The sequence below is a fragment of the Epargyreus clarus genome, unplaced genomic scaffold (genome assembly GCF_041222505.1).
Source record: "Epargyreus clarus isolate Ecla_fem2 unplaced genomic scaffold, WU_Ecla_fem_2.2 ptg000024l, whole genome shotgun sequence".
NCBI lineage: Eukaryota > Metazoa > Arthropoda > Insecta > Lepidoptera > Hesperiidae > Epargyreus > Epargyreus clarus.
In genome coordinates this window covers 830,538-852,099 of record NW_027332231.1, presented here as the reverse complement: position 1 = coordinate 852,099, position 21,562 = coordinate 830,538, and positions in this window count along the sequence as shown.

The following is a 21,562-nucleotide window of genomic DNA, read 5'->3' as shown; positions in this document are numbered from 1 at the left end:
TGGTTACAGATGTCCACACGCAGCAATAACTAACCACCAGGTCTGTACGCACCTTTGCTTCTATTATAAAAACTTTTGTTAGTCAAAGCATGACCCAAAGCCGATTTTATTAGCTGGTTTAATAGCCTCAGCTGTTAATAACAAAAACTCAAACACCAGTAGCACGTAAAACGCAACGTACTCTCAACCCCTACATCGTAAATATACCCACGATTTGCATAAGAAATACTCACACTTGGCTGAATAAATTAAACTTGTAAGTTTTTATGGCGATCTCCGAGCTTTTCACTATTCAACGTTTCATTGCATAATATGGGGACAAAAACGTAATATAAAGTGGATTACGCACTTTCCGTTTCATATAAATTATTCTAATGGGACTGTTGGCTTTATGTCGGTCACTCGTAAAACGGTTAGGTTATTATATTGAAGGAATATTGGTTATATTGAAGGGCTTAAAAGGCTTATAAATGGTTAATGGTGATTTGAAATATCAAAATGTGGTCAATCTTTATATACCTAGTTAATCAGACGTATTGATTGATCTGAATTTAATTGCGTAAATGGTCTATGGCCATTCTCAATATTTAAATGTGGGTTATATTTATATACCAATTAGATCAGTTTTATTGATTGGTCGGAATTTAGATGCGCTGGATGATCCCATCTATAAAACTTTATTTCTTAATGTGTATATTTATGTCAATTTGTAAAGACGGATTATGTAAAAGCTCCTTAACATAGTACAGTATTGTGTAGTCACGCAGCGAGTGCGCCCATTCTTTGCTTCATGACTAATATTATCAAATGGGAAACATTGTTCAAATACAAATGAAGTCAATTGAATGCTAGATGAAAAACATATACGACACTTTGTGTTTTTAATACATTGTATAGTTTAAAAACTAAAAACCACGCTAAATTCGCCCAAAAAATATTAAATTTATTGTCATCGGTTCTTGACAAGTGTTCAAAATTATAAATGAATCGGATCGTTCAAAGTGGGTAAAAATCAAGTTCAAAGATTCCGTTACATACATACATGAAGGTCAAGCTTATAAAACCGAGGTAAAAATAGAAACAGTAAACGAGTATTACTCCAACTCATGGTGAGTGGCCACTGCCGCCCATGAACATCTGTAATAAGCGCAAGATAAAAGTTGAGTCCTAACTGAGGTCTGCCAAAGATGCGTCGCTAGTCGCTGCCCCTTAGAATAATGTCGGAACGCTTCATATAAGATCTCCGATACCACACTCTTTAAATCAGATAACAGCACTACTTACCACTGCTTTTATAAGAAATAATTAATTCTTAAGATGGTAACATCTAAGTTAAAGGTATTTTGATAGCAGGACCCTTCGTTCTACTTTCAAAACTTCATTAACTTAATACAATTCTTTCTCTCTTCATTCCTTATCTAGTATTTCCAGTAACGCAAGGGTCGACCATTACTACACAAACACGTCTCATATTATGTAATAAAGGACAATTATGACTATTCGGAGACAAACTGGAATCAACTAACGTTCATAAAAAATCATAAAGCGCACCACTCTTCGATAAATCGAAAGTAATACTTAGAATGATTGTAATAAGATTGAAGATTCGTTTTTGGGAGTGTAAACGAAATTTTTGTTGACAAACTTATGTTTGCGGTTGGAGAAATGTTTAATAGGAGTTATTTTGGAAGTAATAGAGTTTATAACCGTGTTCTTAATAGATGAATAGCCAGATGGTAGTCCCGATCAAGAACGAGTTCCTACAATTCATTCCACTCGGGTTCACGTCAAAAACTACGTCAAACAAAACAAGAATAAATTAATGCACAGATGCGTTTATTGTGGTCGACTTTTTTTTTGTTTCTTTCATTCTTTTTGTGAGAACGCGGTCTAATGGGCTTGTTATCTGTGGTTGTTTTTCTCCTAATGGGTCACGACAGATCGTAATTGGAACGTTTCAGGGAATATGATTAGTCTATTTATATGTGGCGGCACGTCAATCATAGATTCATGGGGAGGGAACGTGGAACGGCATACATTGACGACATTTTTGAGACTTACGTGTGAATGTACGAAAATTGCATACATAATATATGGCGAATTAAGCATCCGGTACAACGAAGCATTTGTAAGTATTTATGTAACGCTTACTATAAGTAATCAGTAAGTACTGTAATGTAAGTAACTTTGATTATAATAAGCATTGGGGATGCTTCGAAAGATACGCGAGTAAAGTTTCATACATAATATATGGCGAATTAAGCATCCGGTACAGCGAAGAATTTGTAAGCATTTATGTAACGCTTACTGATGACTTACAACTTTGACTAAAATAAGCATTGAAGATGCTTCCAGAGAAATGCGAGTGAAGTTTCATACATAGTATATGGCGAATTAAGCGTCCAGTACAATGAAGCATTTGTAAGCATTTATGTAATGCTTACTGATTACTTACAACTTGGATTATAAGAAGCATTGAGAACGCGTCGAAATATACGCAAGTAAAGTTTCATACATAATATATGGCGAATTAAGCATCCAGTACAACGAAGCATTTGTAAGCATTTGTGTAACGCTTACTATAAGTAATCATTAAGTACTGTAATGTAAGTAACTTTGATTATAATAAGCATTGGGGATGCTTCGAAAGATACGCGAGTAAAGTTTCATACATAATATATGGCGAATTTAACGTCTGGTACGATGAAGCATTTGTAAGCATTTATGTAACGCTTACTGATGACTTACAACTTTGATTAAAATAAGCACTGACGGCGCTTCGAAAGATACGTGAGTAAAGTTTCGTACACAATATATGGCGAATTAAGCATTCGGTACACCGAAGCAATTGTAAGCATTTATGTAACGCTTACTGATGACTTACAACTTTGATTAAAATAAGCATTAAAGACGCTTCGAAACGCGAGTAAAGTTTCATACATAATATATGGCGAATTTAACGTCTGGTACGAAGCAATAGTAAGCATTTATGTAACGCTTACTATAAGTAATCAGTAAGTACTGTAATGTAAGTAACTTTGATTATAATAAGCATTGGGGATGCTTCGAAAGATACGCGAGTAAAGTTTCATACATAATATGTATATGGCGAATTAAGCATTCGGTACAGCGAAGAATTTGTAAGCATTTATGTAACGCTTACTGATGACTTACAACTTTGATTAAAATAAGCTAAAGACGCTAAAGACGCTTCGAAACGCGAGTAAAGTTTCATACATAATATATGGCGAATTAAGCATTCGGTATGATGCCTTGAATTTCAAAACAAATTACACCGAAGCATTATTAAGCATTTATGTAACGTTTACTTACAACTTACAAAATATACGCTAGTAAAATTGGAATTAAGTGTACGTTTACAGAGAAGCATTTATGTAGGGATTACATATTGTGTATTTTATTATGATAACAAAAATAGTTCTTATGCGGCTGTAATATTTTATGATCCAATAGGGATCACTGAACATCAAGAAGATCATATTAATTTAATCACTGAATACTTTACGTTATAGCCTGCGTGCAATTTGCTAGAGCCTCTGAATAAAATAATTACAGCATATTAAAATATACATACACTTGTTTTATAATATAGGAGTAGCAGACGAGCATACAGTCCACCTGATGGTAAGTCGCTGGCCGCCCATGGACATCTGTTATCAACCCCAGATAGGATTAGATATTCCTACCTGAGGTCGGCCACAGATGCGCCGCTATCACTGAGGACTAAGCTGGAACGCCCCGGAAAAGTTTGTCTCCCTTACCACACCCTTTAAACCATAACACAGTAGCGCTTAACACTGCTGTTATGAGGTAGAAATAGGTGTGGCGGTGGTGCCGCCGGAGTCGAACCACAAAGGGGTTTACCATGTATAATTTACTTTACATTCTATGTACGAGTACATGTAATCTATACATATAAATAAAATTGGAGTGTCTGTTGTTAATATTGAAATAACCGCTTTTTCTATATGCATATGAATATACATACATGCACCAAAATAACATTTATTACAATTTTTGTCTGTCTGTTTGTTCTGGCTAATCTCTGAAATGGCTTGACCGATTTTGACGGCACTTTTATTGGCAGGTAGCTGATGTAATAAGGAGTAACTTAGGCTACTTATATTTATGAACTAGCTGTGCCCCTGTTTCTTTTTAACGCGGGTGAAACCGCGGGGCACAACTAGTCTAATATACGATCAGTTTACGTAAAAGTACAGATATTATATCACTATAGATTTTATACCAACGTATCCATTCCATGCTGACATTTTTAAATCACACCATACAATTACCACGTTAATCAGTCACTTATAACAACCATTGTAAGTATCTTAAACGTTTAGTTGTCGGCTTTAGATATTTAATTCGAACCAATTATAAAAGTACTGCGATTAATTTAATTGGCCTGATGTTAAGGAGCTTGTTCACGGACTGATATAATTAGTGGCTATTGTAAGCGCTTAATAATTAACGTTATCTAAGATATTAGTGGGTATGTTAATATGAGTTGTTATCAGAATAAAAATATACAGAATAAATTTATTATCATTGAGTTTAAGGTAGCCGCTTCGATTCTAGTTTAATTTGTTGATTTGGGTACTAAAAGAAATTTAAACAGTATACATAAGTAATTCACCACAAAATATTCGAATTCGGCCACAGATGCTTGCCACTTCTAAGGACTAATTTGAAACGCATCGGAAAACTATATCTTTATTACCAACCCCTTCAAACCAGAACATAGCAGCGGATAACAATGTTGTTATTAATCAAAACTAAGCGGTGGTCGTCTTCGCGAACTACAAAGGATTTTTCCTTTAGAAACACTCACTAAACACCTACATAATATTGAACCACCCGTTTAATAGTCTATAGACCACAATGATGTCATGTAAACACGCCACATTTTAAATCTAGACCGATTTACCTGAACAAGGAGCATGCAGTTGACAAATGCATTGAACCTAACGTGTTTGCGCCATCCATCATAACACGTCAATGCTTACTCAAACAGATTACAACCGAATTTAAAACATTGGCTATACATTACTTTTCCCAATGTTGGGAATGTGGCCCTTTACAATTACTAATTCTTTGTATGTTAGACCAAAATAATATGAAACATATAAATATTAAAGTAGAATCAAAATAGTAAGTATTGTTTAATCAACGCCAAAGATAAAGAAACTGGGAATATTACGACATCTGTGGAGTCCCCAAGGGCTAAAGCCAGAAAGGGGGTGTTTAGTGGGTGATGCATCCCTTAAGGACGAGTCCCACACTACCAGGCAACCATCGCGGCGCTGGTGCCAGTGCATCAGCATTCACCCAGCATTCATTCAGCAGAATAGCCCTTTTATTGTCTGGGCGCCAAAAAAACTTAACTACATACGCAAGTTATTAATACTCAATCTATCCAAGTCTTACCTACTAAAATCGAAATTGGACAATTTCATATCGGTCGTTGGTAGGCTAAGTATTGGATAGATTAAATTAATTATGGGCGTTAATTGATTAGGAATTTGGGAATTTTTACCCTAGTGTAAAACCTCCTTAACAAAGCTGAAAGCCGAAGACGGCACAAAGCGATGGTTAACGTTTAAGGCGCATTAATTACAGCGTACAAACGATCGCCGTTTACAATAGCGATGCGTTATTTAGATTGATTCTTACAACTTGGTACTAGTAATGTAGGTAAGAATACCACTGCCACCGCTTTTACGAATCTCGTAGGAGGCTACTTGTCTTACTCCGTTATATCTCGTAAGAGCCTATTAAAAGGTTATATTAAAAAGAGGTAATAAATTGACCATGTCTTCTTATTAATGAATAAAAGAACATTAAAGTAAGGAAAAAACTACTTGGCAATAATCCACTACCAACTTGCAGTACTCATGCACATTTCACAACCCTTTCTTCCACATAGGATCCGTGAGCGTGGTATTCAAATTTGATTTGATTCTGATTTATTCAAAAAATGATTCATATAGAACTCTTTAAATGCCAACTAAATACCACCGATTCTGAAGGTGGCGCTATGGAGAAGAAGCGGCAAAAGAAACTCAACACACTTGCATCTTTTAAAATAGTACATTACAATACGAGGACGAAAAATTTTTTTCTGACAAGTGTGAGTTTGCAGGCCGAGCCGCAGGCGAGGACTGCAATCACACGAGTCAGAAAAACATTTTTCGTCCGCGTGTTGTATACAATTTTATATTACGGGGTCGGAAATGGGGGTTTTGCGCACGCGAAGCGTGCGTAAAACGTCCATTTACGCACGCCGTGATATAAAGTAAATATTATACAATTTTACATAGGTGCATATAGAATTAATTATTTATGATGGAACTTGAGTTGTCGCACCAAGTGGATATCATTTATATTTTTTTTAGCGTTTCGCTCCAAAATAGAGCATCATCAAGGTATCGTGGCATTACGACGGTTAATTAGTAAGCTTAACTGACATAAACTCATAGCGGAGATTTTAGCAAATTGACGTCTAATACTGCTAACCAAATGTAAATGTTAAAATATATTTTTGGTATTGTATTCTGTTATATTTAAACATATTCTCATATCCTCGCAGCCCTGGACAATGCAGCTAGCTAAAATACAATAATTTTATAGAAGTTGTCGTGTGCCCACAACATAACTTTCTTTTTCAATAAAGGACAGCTGTACAGTGCTCATATAAATTGAAAGTGAGCATCTGCAGTATGAAATGTAAATGCGGAATGTTTACAATTTAGCTGAACGGACATTTAATATATTTATTTTGACTAGAAAGCACATTTGTTAAGTGTTATCTTGTTAATGTATATTAAAATGTTCTAGGAATTGCAATGTTCTTTATATACGGTGTTCGTTTAAGCCGATTTTTATTATCTATTGCTGATATCTTAAAACTTATAGCGTTTAAGTAGAATTTACTTAAGGAATGGCAAGGAATTTTACGTAAGGGAAAATTAAAGGATTATATTTTTTAAATAATGTTCTTTGAAACAGTTCTTTTAATGAGTTTTTTAAAACTATATATTTTTAATTAATTTTAATTAACCTTTGGAATAAGAGTTTTTAGTATACTTTTTCGTAAGTTTTAGTAAGTAGCGTGACGTAACTCGTGACGTCATTTAATCTTAATTAGGTTGGGAATTTTCTCAAAGAAAATAAAAGTTGAAAATCATATGTATAAATATGAACATATTTCTTCTTTGTGTGTTACAATAATTTACCATTTACACAATAATTACCTACGCTTACAACGGGTAATATTTTTTTACCTACCAAAAAATCAAAATTTGACAATGTATAATATAAAGCAATTCTCTAATGTCGATCTTTGGTAGGCAAATCATTCGATAGATTGAATAATAATAACGGAGATAACTTCTCAATACCAATTTAAAGTCGCTGTTCCTATTCAAGTAAATTCATTTACAATTTAATTTTATTAAAAGAATCTATAAACTAAATCAATAAAGTCCACAAGACTTGAACGGGTCAATACTTCAAATAGTTCAGAAAACTATTCGTTTGATCTTCAATAGCGGTTAAACAAGCCTCGAGATAATGGAACTATTGACCAGCTCGAACCATCCTTTACAACTTGAGATTCAATTAATTGAGATATCACAAACAGATAAGGAATTTATGCAGCGATGAAGCTATTCCTTTAGACTTCGCGAATTCGCGTAGACTTAGGGTTAGGTTTATGAGATACATCGTTAAAATACGGACAATTAAAGTAAAATAGATCTCGTAATATGTATGTAATCTATCTGAAAGTAATGTTATAGTAATGAGAAGGTACTACCGCGACCCTTAATTCTAGCTTTTAGCAGTTTTGCGATTCGATAGAAGATTGTAGAATAATTTAGATACCAGCTGACTTACATATGGCGTGTACTAAGATGATGTAGCTAAGAAAAATGCTGATTACCTGATGGTAAGTTGTTACTAGCTGGTGGTAGTGGTGCTTAGCTGCACTGCTGTTATAAGCTATGTGGAATAGTGGTGCCGTTGAAGAATAACAAAAATGAGCTTATTCAGCATTTTACTATTATTTAATGCGCCAATACGCCAATGAATGCTCTAAAACTTCGCAGAGTTCCTTACTTCACGTGCTAGCGCTAGGTCATATCTGACTCCACGAATTCAGGATAGGTAAGGCCAAGTGAAGTGAAATAAAGCCGAACCACTTTGTCTATGTAACAGCGTTAAACCCCGTTAAGGCTTGTATTGTGGTGCAAGTTACAAGCGAGATCGCTTGTATTGGACTAAACAAAAAGTACAACCCTATTTTATTCTTGTAAATTAGTACTCGTATCATCAGATATTATAATGTGATCGTACCATCTTATGACCATTTCAATCAGAATGATACTAGAATTATATTTGATACAGTGAAGATGCATTTCTACTCTAATAAACTTATTTTGTTAGTAATATCTGATTAAGATCTAAACTGTAGCTGTATTATATGAATTACTTGCCATCCATAATAGTGTTTTAAATTATTGTTTTTTTTTTAATTAAGAGGAGTATACATTCCCAAAAACAAAAATAATCAATAAATTAGGAAAACATGGTTTTTGCGCTTGATTTACTGTTTAAATCTATTCCGCTCATTTTTCGTACCATACTTGTAGTACGCTCTACGTAAGCTTGTTCCTTGTACCACGCCTCCCCGCAGTACGCACGTCCGAGCGCCCGAAGCTATTCAGAGCGCAGCACACCTGATAATATAATAAATTGCTATCATCCAGTATACTGTTGCCAGTATCAACAACAAACATTATGTGTAACCACAGACAAATGCCTCTAGTTTCTTCGACGATTAAACCTCAGCCGCTTATCACTTGTACCACGGCTCACTCGCTCACTTGTACACACATCGGAGCGCCCGAAGCTATTCAGACCGCAGTCGCACCTACTATTATAATGAACTGTTGTTATCATGCAGTGTACTGTTACCAGTATCGAAACAAGTATTTGATGTAGCTACTAAAAAATCGCTCTAGTTTAACTATCAGCTCTCTTTCGCTCATGCTTTGGACCACACCTCACCCGCAGTACGCACGTCCGAGCGCCCGAAGCAATTCAGACCGCAGTCGCACCTGTTATTATAATGAACTGTTGTTATCATGCAGTGTACTGTTACCAGTATCGAAACAAGCATTTGGTGTAGCCACTGACAAATGGCTCTAGTTTCTCTGTAAGTCATGCTGCAGTGTTGTTTGTTGATAATACTCATTTTTCAAGTTGCACTGTACAATTTAATTGGTTTGATCGAGGAAAGATGGACTTCGCTTTAGCAAAATGTTTTGTAGATTTTTGTGGTCTACGCGAATTACACATATCATGAGAAGTAGTGTTCATACATAGAATAATCTTTCTTGACTACTTAAGTAAAGTTCAACGCGATGTTAGAATGTTTGAAAGACATTGAAATGTCTTAGTATTTTAAGTTATGCAATTGTAATTTAGTATCACATATTAAGGACTTAAAATTCGCATTATAAACCTTTACCTATCACAACCTTCAAAGTCCATGTTTCCGCATATTCTTAAGTTTTTTGGTCTGAGATTGGATGTCAATTATCGAGTATGTTTTGTATTTACCATCTACGACTTTTAACGACTTCAGCTTGTCATAGTATGACGAGTCAGACACGATTGTCGGTACGTCGTGAATATTGAACGTAGAAAACAATACATACACGCGTGTATGTGTGTCAAGTGTATGTGTGTGTTGCTGCTAGAATAGCATAGAATAGAATAGCCGATGTGTAGGCAAACAAAAGAAATTACACAACAATGGACGTTGTCATACCTAACACAGGTATAGATTTGACTAAATGTCCAATCCAATCGACTAGCACAAAATAAAAGGATATGTTACTAGATCGGGACGTAAAGTGATTTTTGTTTCATGGAGCCAAAAATTTTTAGCTTTGTATTGATGGGATAGTCTTTTTAGTTATTCGATTGACGATTTTTTGTGACTAGCTTCAACATTTCATCTCGAACAATTAGTTATGAATTTAGCAAACATTTTAGATACAAGTTTTACAATCTACAACCATCAGAATGGCTAATTTTGACCATAAGACAAGTAAAATGCATGCTATAAAAAACAAATTACAATTAATTATAAGTAAGACTCATGTTGATGGTTGTGATTTCTCTGTTTATTTTCTTCTTCTAACAATTTCAATACCATCATCAATATAAAACATTAAATAGACAATTATATCCAAATTAACTCCAATACATTCACTTCGATAAAAACGACTACTTAATCCACGTCGTTTTATTAAACCAAAAATAACTAAGATTCACAATCAAAATAGTTGGCCAGTCACGACCCAAAAACGTCAGAACGACGAATGAATAAAGAGCACTCTAACCCCACAATGCAGAGCTAAAAATTTTTTGGCTTCATAAAACAAAAATCACTTTACACTCCAATCCGTTAACATGCTCTTTTATTTTATGCCAAAGGTCCCTTCAACCGGTTCTATTGGTCGAAATGCTTTTGTTAGATGTGATAACGTCCATAGTAATAGCGGCTATTGTAACCGAAATGGCTGACATGTCGGCTGTTAGCAGCAACCAGCAGCGTCAATTTGCTAGCGACGTGCGTACATTGTTGTGTGCGTATTGTTTTCTGTTCACGCTCAGTTCAAGCGCCTGTTCTAAATTCAAATTCCCATCTGTGTTCCAATCTTGCAGGTATTAATTTACTTGTTACGCTTGGATTTTTTTATTTGTAGTGCATATTATTATGTTATTTCATGTGTGTTGTATTAGATAAACGCTGAAAAGCGTTTTAATCTAGTTTTAGCCGGTGTCTACTGTAACTGAAATGGCTGACATTGCCGGCTGTTAGCGGCAACCAGCAACATCAATTTGCTAGCGACGTGCGTACATTGTTGTGTGCGTATTGTTTTCTGCTCACGCTCGCTTCAAGCGTTTGTTCTAAATTCAAATTCCCATCTGCGTTCCAATCTTGCAGGAATTAATTTACGTGTGACGCTTGCAAATTTTTATTTGTATTTAATATTATGTTATTTTATTTGTGTTGTATCAGCTAAGCACTGAAAAGCGGTATAATCTAGTTTAAACCGGTGACATGTCGGTTGAAATGTTGGCTTTTAACAGCAACCAATAACATCAATTTGCTAACGACATGCGTACATTGTTTCGTGCGTATAGAAAAGGCTTGTTCCAAATTCAAATTCCAATTTATATTGGTCAATGCTGAAATAAATTTAAACAAATTAAAAAAAATATAAGTATTGTTTTAACTTCAGTTTAATTGTACAATTACGACGATTAGCTAAAGAGTAGTTTATGTCTAGTTTAAGCCAGCCACAATTAAATGCAATTAAATATAATTTTCGACAAGCAGTTTAGGGTGCTAAATTTAATTTTAGGCCAATCTCAAAAAAATATGCTTTCGAACATTTTTAGGTATATCCCACTGTTGGGAACGAACCTCTTCTCGGTAATAGTAAGAGCAATGTGTGACTTCACACAACTTTGAAAACTTTTTACAAATCTCAGTCATATTAAAGCGTGATAATTAAGCTTTAATACGCAAGATTGCCTTCCTCACTTATAATGCATTTAAGAACTCCGAGAACAATGCTTCACTACACTTTACTATCTTCGAAAACTTATAGATCTGATGAAAATAACTTTTCAATTCGACGTCTGTTCCGAGTGGAGCCGACTATAACTTTACACTCAAAGCTCGGAGCTTTCACGAACAGTCTCGCAACAGAGCTTTCGGGCAATAATTTGCACTTGAAAAGCAAAAAGTTCGTATGTTTAATTGGCATGGCGCCATGCAAGTTTGATCTAGCCTTATTCGACCAACATTATTCCTTCGCCAAGATTCTGGCAAGACTAATAATAATATATTTAAGATGGAAACAATATTATTGTAATTTGTTAAGTGGTTACGCCCGCCCATGGATATTTGAAAGGAACTCTACATAGCGTCAGACGGATTGGTTGCATAATGCTACTCTAAATTACTATGTTTCAGCAACTTTAAAGGTGGTAGAACTCTTTGTGGTTCGACTCCGGCGGCGGTGTGATCAACCCCAGATAGGATTAGATATTCCTCCTACCTGAGGTCGGCCACAAATGCGCCGCTACCCTTGAGGACTAAGCTGGAACTCCTCGAAAAAGTATGTCTCCCTTACCACACCCTTCAAAAAACGGAACACAGCAGCGCTTAACACTGCTGTTATAAGGCAGAAATAGGTGCGGCGGTTGTGCAACCAGAGTCGAACTACAACAAATTCTACCACCTTCGGTATTCGGTACTGCATCCACAAACCGAAAACTATAATTACTCCTAATTTTCCTACAATTAAGTAATATATAACTATGTTTTAGCGGGTATATAGCGAGCTGAATATCGGGTAGCATAATTGAGCGAGCGAGCGGAAATTGGCGGAAGCTACTTGCCCGGAAATTTACCGTGAACAGCGCTCATTTGTATCGTATAGCCTGTGCTTTGAGCGTAAAACTTATTGACCGCCATGTTATTATTTACTTCTATGCCGCTAAGATCAATAGGAACTCTTCTATGTCGCTAAGATCAATAGCAACTCTTTGTGAGTACAAGTAGTCTCGCTATCCAATGGCTTAATTAAAAGTTGAAACGCCGCTACATCTTTTCTACCTTAAATTATTTGTAATTGAAGACACGCGTCTATTTCTACCGTAAATAATAGTACCAATAAATATCACATTATTGGAATTATGTATTAGTCTTAGATTATTGTGTAATTATAAATAACATAAATGATAATTTCGTTTCCATTCGTTTCGTTCCATTCCGTATCATTACGTTACGTTTCGTTTTGTTTCGTCACATTTCGCTTTAAATCGTTTCATTATATCTCAATTCTTTAATTTTGAGGGATGAAGACTGTTATATTATTTTGGCATCCAATAAATATCACATTATTGGAATTATGCATTAGTCTTAGATTATTGTGTAATTATAAATAACACAAATGATAATTTCATTTCCTTTCGTTCTGTTCCGTTCCGTATCATTACGTTACGTTTCGTTTTGTTTCGTCACATTTCCCTTTAAATCGTTTCATTTCATTTCTTTAATTTTCAGTGTAGACTGTTATATTATTTTGTTATAGAATAAATTGTTATTGAAAAGAAAGTTATCACCACTTTAAACTTATCATTTATACCTGAGGGTTAGTTATACCTACAGTATAATTTACAACCCCTATGAAACGGCCTCTCGGTCTATTAACATGCAAAAGCGATGCCTGGAGGCGTAGGCATTGAAACTAAAGACAGACACACTAACCGAATATTGTGTTGTATGTTGTATGCATGGACGGAGAGAAATCAAATATTACTGTTATATACATACACTACACATGTCCGTTACGGGGTTATGTTCATAGCCCTTAATTTATTACTCTTATAGATATTTCAGGAATTCAAGGGAATTTAATGTGGACCGACGGTAAGTTGTCGCAATCACCCAATGCTAAAGATCGAACGCTGCTATGATTGAAGACCAAGTTCGAAAACTTTCTGTAAGAGTCTCTGCCTTACTACCCTTTAGTCAGAAAACAAAAAAGATGTGTCTCTCAGACTGCTCTTATAAAGTCTTTAGGGGTAGCAGCACATCTGTTGCGAACCTCAAATAGAAATTAAAGCTTATCAGGGGTTGATCACAGACATCTATGGGTGGCAGTGGCCAGTTACAATAAGGTTGACTGCGTGCTCATTTCAATATTTAAACAAATGAGTAAAGATGGTACCATCGCACAACAAACACAAAACAGTTACTAACATTCTATATCTTACTTCCAGTGTTGAAAGCAATCTCGGTTCGCGTTATGCATTACAGCATAAGTTAAAACGCGTAGTAAATTCCCGGCGTAAGTTAAAACGCGTTGTAAATTCCCATCGCTCCCAGCGATGCTCCTATTTTCTTGCTGTCGGTACGAATTTAACCCTTCATTAATAGCTTTTGCATTTAGTAATAGAGAGCACCAGAATGTTATTTAAAAGTTATTTAACTGTTTGTTTTATTTTGTGTCGGGAATTTTATAGGATTGACATTGTAAAGATCTTTCAATTGATTATCCTTCAGAAAAATAATGAAATATTTATATCATTTTATCTTGATATCTAAAAAACATTTTGATCATCTTATTTTATGTGAAGAATTTTAAAAGAATGAAATGTGATTGTAGGATTTTTTAATAAAATTCTTCTAAAGTGAAATAAGATTGGATATTAAAATATTAGTTTAGTTTGAAATAATTACGAATTATTTTTGGCGTGAATTGTAATTATGGCAATCTATAAAATACATTGCAAGTGATACCAGTTCTTAAATTACTTTTTAAGCGATGTTTCATGTAAATATACCTGATGTACCTTTTTTTACTTGGTTACAGATGTCCATATGTTAATAATATCATTTTATAGTATTTCGTATTTTAGTGTATTTAATATCAGATCGACTACATTATCCAAAACATACATGGATTGTTCGTGCTCCCACCGAAAAAAAATACATTTAAAAAAGACACTTTTACTCTATTACCCCCCACACTATGATGTTCTATGTACCTTGGTTTCTTGGATAAACGAATACACAAACAAACGCGCAGACTTATACCAGAAATATATTATATGTTAACCATTTAAATATCTGTCTGGCGGGGTTTTGAACCCTGAACCATCTGCTGTAGAAATTAACTGTTCGTTTTAGTTTAACTTTAATCCAACTTAAATATGTACTGTAAATACAAAAAAAATACTATATACAATTCGTTTGAACGTAAAGTAGAAGCCAAAAAATAAGTACGTATTTTAGGAAATTGCTAAAGAAGCCGAAAGGTAAATATCGTAAAAGGCCAACAATGCTCATATTTCCAAATTACAATCGGACGCTAGTACATTAGGGTAACTACCCTCCATAATAAAATAATAACCGATATGCAAAAATCCGTAATGGAATCACTCAATCGAACTAATGTAGCGATGAATAGAAATGTGATTTATGACTCCTCGAATAAGAAAAATGACTATAAAATACAGGAAGACTTTTATCGGATACGACACGATAAGACCTTGGATATATTTTGTGACTTTTGTCTTATACGTCATTTTTAAAACTGCACAAAAAATTAAGTAACACACATTACAAACATTACAATTTAAAATATCGTTTCAATAACGATCTCAATGTATTAAAATAACATTGATTGTCAATGTTTATGTAACATTCGATAGTGAACATTTAAGATATATAGATACTTAGTTTCTTTTATTATGAAATTGCTTAACTGATTAATCATCAGCTACTTACGGTAAAATGTGCGTCTTTCATAATACGTGCCGAGTTTACAAAAAACATATCTAACTTATCCAATCAGATAATAGATATCACTAAACGCAAATAAGATCACAATATTATCGCAAGTAAACAAAATCGTGAACTATAAAAAAGTTTTTTGATAAAAACGTAACCTCTTTGGCAGATTATCGTCTAGCGTGCCTTCTTGGCTGATTCAGATTTATGATTTCAGCTGAATTTATTATCTGTGACGTCCATATTTTTCTATTCCAGAATTAGAAAAGTTGATTGATCACTATTGATGGAAAAACGCGAAAGCTTTACGCCATTTTCATGTTCTTACTTGCAAAACTCGGAAAGTATCTTTCACTTAGCACTTTACTTATTTTTATGCGTTAAAGTTGCAACTAATTCCATCGCACAAATATATGATTTTCTTCATTCTGTATCAAATCCAAACTATCTAGATCAAATTTCAAGCTAGCAAAAACTATTGAGAGAAAAATAATTAATCTGGAAGCACAGGAACAGAGAATGAGGATAATGTACGTGTAAAATAAAATCGCTACAAAACTTATTTTAATCCAAAAAGATAGTGGCTCGGATACAATGTGATAGATTAACGGATGCGACGACCACGTAAACCACGGGCTTAGGAATCTTTGAGATATCAAGAATTGGCTTTATAGGATGTCATCTTATGATGTAGACCAAAATATGTAGTATATCTGATGGTACTCAATCATTGTCGGTAGGTTTCCTCACGATGTGTTTCCTCACCGACATAACAAGTGATAATTTATTTCTCATGCGCATATGACATGAAAATTCAAAGGTGCTTGGAATTCGAACATCGGCATTGTACTCAACGGTTTGCAGAGAGTCACGGGTTCGGTCTCCGGCCATACAATATGCTAGAAAAGATATTTAGGTCTTCGTTTTAGGTGTGTAAAAACATGTAGCTCGCACGCGAGACCACGGCACTGCTCATACAATGTTTCAGTTTATTATAAAAAAAAGGTTTTCAGATAATAGCAAATACGTTAGAAAACTATGGCAATTATTTTATTGCATATGCTAAACATTTAAGATTTCTTTAAAGAATAACTGTTTTTCGCCAACAATTAAAATAATATTTCTTTTATTCTAATATTTAATTATTTATTTACAGAGGTCCGCAGTGTTGGTACACGCAGCAACACGCTTCTTACTCCTATCTATCTTAGCGGCCATTCATCATACCGCACATGTTAGCGGAGCGGAGTGAAGTGAAGTGTTTTGTTACACTTGCACACGTCGGCGCGATTTTGTGCGATTTACTTTACACTTGATGCAATATGGACTGGAGCTTAGACATGTGGAAAACGGACGCTACTAACAATTTTATGTACAGGGATTTTTCAAGTGTACGTCGATGGTTATTTGGCTAGCGGAAAGTATAAGCAATAGAGAAATATGCTGAAAGGAGTTTTGATAAAATCTTTAGATTTCGTAAAATCTATTTCCCTAATCGGAAATCGAACGATTGGGTTTGACCATGAGTAGATCTCAACACTATTGATAAACATATGGATATTAGAAAATGATTAAAAAAAACTTTTTGGATTTAAAATAACGTCACTAATCCTATTATGCGATGTCATCCACTTGCCGTTGAAACGAAGAACCCATCGTATAAATTCAAAAAACATACAAAAATCATACAAAATACGTAATAATAAATAAACTAAACATAAAAAATGGTTTTTAAAGAGAAGCTTTTATAAATGAAGTGAAAAGTAAAAAATATTTTTCATTTAATGAACTTTCGTAGTAATTAAGGACCTCATCTTTGGTCATTAATCAAAGGCGTAGACAGTAGGTACACACTTAATGAAATTAACATAAACTTAGAACTTTTGAAAACTGAACCATTTTCTTAAATGTTTCAGGCTTAATTTTTAGGAGAATGATATTTTATGTCTCAAATTTATGAACCGAGCCTTGTAATAAAATGTTGTAAAATGATTTTTTAAGATCGTAGCAGCAGTCCAATATCCACTTAGTCCCATGGACGTCTGTTATTAATGTACTTGAGATCGCCCTTTGATGCGTTACTACCCTGAGGACTAAATTGGAACGCCTGTCGTAAGAGTATCTTCCATATTTCACCCTTCAAACAGAGCAGCGCTTAACATTGCTGTTAATACTTAAACAGAAATAAGTGTGGCGGTGGTGCCTTCGGGGCCGTGCCACGAAGTTTGTAACAATTTTATATTAGTAGACTTTGAAAAAAGCAAATGTCCTCAATTCAAAAAACGAATTTAGCTTCACTGTATATCTTGAGCATTAATTTCAACGAAATTTATGATATGGACAGACATTATCCAAACTTTTCTAAAGCTAGCATTAAATCAAACCCACTGTCCGAGCCAAATTTCTCTGTATTATTTTTTCCATATTGTCTTTGACCCCCAAATCTCGTCCGTAATAACTCATGGTTAAAATTCCAATCAGATTAAGAGGTGAGCGCAGTTAATCCACTAGTACAATAGTAATACTATCCTTAGGCTGACTACACATTGGCTACTATCGCGTGAATGATAGTTGCGTAGGCTACCATCATCGTTAAAGCTACTAAGCAGTTGGTTAAGGGCACCAGCAGATCTGGTACTGTTAGCATCGGCGATCGACAATATAGCTGATTTTTGTAAGTTAGATACAAAGATCCAACGTTGCAATCCGCAAACATTAGAGCAAAAGCGAAAAACGCTATGCAGTTTTAATATATTCGCTAAACTCAAACATATTTGATACCATGAATAAACGCAGCAAGTTGCTAAAACGTAATACAGTATCAATACAAATGCCAGAACGCCAATCACCGATGCTACAATTAAAATATATGTTTGTATGTAAGGAGTCACCGAACAACTTTTAAGATGTAACCTAACACATTAAGCATTGCTTAATCCCTGAGGCCCACTATTAAAAACAAACAATCCGTGTTTTCCTATCACAGATCGATTTTAACACAGATTGAATTTCTTTTTGACGAGAACTGTCAAATGCAGGACGGTGACAGATAAAAATCGGATAGATAGATAATTAATATCGAAAATCCACCAGTCGCACAAGCAATAGTAGCTAATGTGTGAACAGCCTAATGCTTGCACAATAGACAATGTTAAGGTTACGGTTCGCGTTTGTTTGGTTAGATAATGTTACTTTACATACAAACAACATGATCGTATCGGACGCGAATTAGGTACGTGTAGAAACACGTGTGAGGTTCATTGGCATATTTTGTACATTCTGGAGGATTTTTCGGATACATTAGAGAGAACATTTTATTATGTAACAGGTACTCACGATATGCGTTTTTAAATTTCTTTATTGCCGATATTTCGACCCAGTTGTATGGATCGTGGTCACGGCGAAACTGCGGTGGCGGGGAGAAACCATGATCCATACAACTGGGTCGAAATATCGGCAATAAAGAAATTTAAAAACGCATATCGTGAGTACCTATTACATAATAAAATGTCTCAATTCCGCAATAATTTTAGTCTAAAATCATATATTCGAGAGAAATCTTGAAAAAAACTGTATATGATTTTCTAATACTATATGGGATTGATTACAGATGTCACTTACCATCAGGTGGACTGCATGCTCGTCTGCTACTCAATCAACAATCAACAGAAATTGACACGTTTCTTTATGTATAATTTATATCGTTCAATAGGCTTTTTCTATCTTGTATTTAGTCTGGGGTACCTGAAAAAATAACATCTTTATTCACAACCTAAATTATATAATAATAATGTATTCAATAAATACCTTTTAAGTACTTAAACTTTAAAATGTAAGAATAAAAAGAATTGAGGCATTAATCATGCCTTTGAAATATCTGAAGCCTTAACATTTTAAGTACCAACAACCCATTATATTGATAAAGCAGGCAACATTGTAGATTTAATAAAAGGAACCCACTGAAGTATCCAGAAATAATGAAATCCTCGTACAAAGCTAACCAGTCGTGACTTGAAGCTTTCTTTAGGGAGGGGGTTGAAGCTAAATTATCGATAGATTTTGTTCTTAAATTATCGATGCGTGTTTGTCGTCGTCACGATGTCTTGTACTTAAATGTTATGTTCAGTACTAAGGTATGAATAAAGTTTCGATATGTCAAAATAATATTTATCCATTTTGGAATAAAATAAATTATTATCAAGGTCTGCCTTTAGGATTTTGGAAAATACTTTTTAAAATGTGTTTAAGTTGTTCATTAAGAACCTACTAAATATAACAAGATGGCGTTTCATTGCATTGTTATTTGAGACGGAATTATTGATCAACAAGGTTAACATTGAAAGGATTGTTTATTTTTACAATTTAAAACATATTATTTAAATATACGATATATTAACATAATAATGCTAATCTAACAATGTTTGTTTTTTTTAATATACACACTTAATCATCTATCGACAAAAAGTCCATATTCGACAGTCCTAGCATCACTAAACGCTTGGAGCGATCAAGTCGTGTCCATACATTAAGGGCATTCATAGCTCTGTCGCTTAATGCAATTCATTGTACAAGGATCCGTCAATGGCCACTGCAAGCTGAGCTCCCCTTCCCCTCCGATCGCCAAGAAATCCCAAACCCGTCGAAGAAACCGTAGCAACAACAGAGGTCTTGGTAATCTGGTCCGCTTGAGCATACAACGGACCAGTGTGGCTGAGTCTCTGCAAGATGTTCAAGTTGTTCCCACAAAATGCAGTTTTGGAGGCCTAACTAAACTGGTCAGTCACCCAGATGAAGGCTGTAGGATTTACAAACTTAAGAGGTTTTGCGTTGAGATTTTGAATTTAAGATGAACACTTAATGGTTAAAGGGCAGGAAATTTTTGCAGGCTCTATTGAATTATGGAAAATATTGAGAATTTTTAACATAAATATTTTTGTCGTTAATTGACATAAAATATTCACATATTGATGAAATTGTAATATGTAAATCATTTAAATTTAAAACCAAAGTCTCAGCACGATAAAATTATGATTCTTGATAAAATGAAAAGTTTTGCGTGGTACAATGTAGGTAAGGCACTGGCTATGTGAACTTGGCACCCGACTTCGGAAAATTGAACTTTTTTTTATGATTCCTATAGACTATGGTAAGTAGTTGTTTGTAGTAAAAAATATTTCGTTTGTAGTTGCCCCAAAATAAAATTGGTGACCTTGAAAAAAATCTCAGCACCCGACTTTTAAAATCGAACTTTTTTTTTATGATTCCTATAGACTATAGTAAGTAGTTGTTTGTAGTAAAAAAAAATTCGTTTGTAGTTGGCCCAAAAAAAATTGGTGACCTTGAAAAAAATTCGAATCCGATTTTGAAAAATCGAACGTTTTTTTTATGATTCCTATAGACTATAGTGGGTAGTTCTTTAAAGTAACATTCTTTTGATAAAACTAACTCAGAAACACAACTAAAAGACTGAAAAGTAACCCATGAACCCTAGATTCGATCGAGATTCCAATAAAATTATTACAACTACAAACAAAATTATCGCCAATATTAACAAAAACCAAGTACTACAAATTAAACTTATATACTGCAAACAACATAGAGTTACTACAAACGAAATTATCGCTACTACAGACGAAATAGTGTTACTATAAACAAAAATATCACTACTACAAACGAAATAGAGCTACTACAAACGAGATATCGCCAATATGAACAGAATAGACTTACTACAAACGGAATTATTGCTACTACAAACGAAATAGGGGAACTACAAACAAAAATATCACAACTACAAACGAAATAGAGCTACTACAAACGAGTTATAGCCAATATGAACAGAATAAAGTTACTACAAACGGGATTATCGCTACTACAAACGAAATATGGGAACTACAAATAAAAATATCGCTACTACAAACGAAATAGAGCTACTACAAACGAGATACCGCCAATATGAACAGAATACAGTTACTACAAACGGAATTATCGCTACTACAAACGAAATAGTGTTACTACAAACGAAAATATCACTACTACAAACGAAATAGGGCTACTACAAACGAGATATCGCCAATATGAATAGAATAAAGTTACTACAAACGGGATTATCGCTACTACAAACAAAATATGGGAACTACAAATAAAAATATCGCT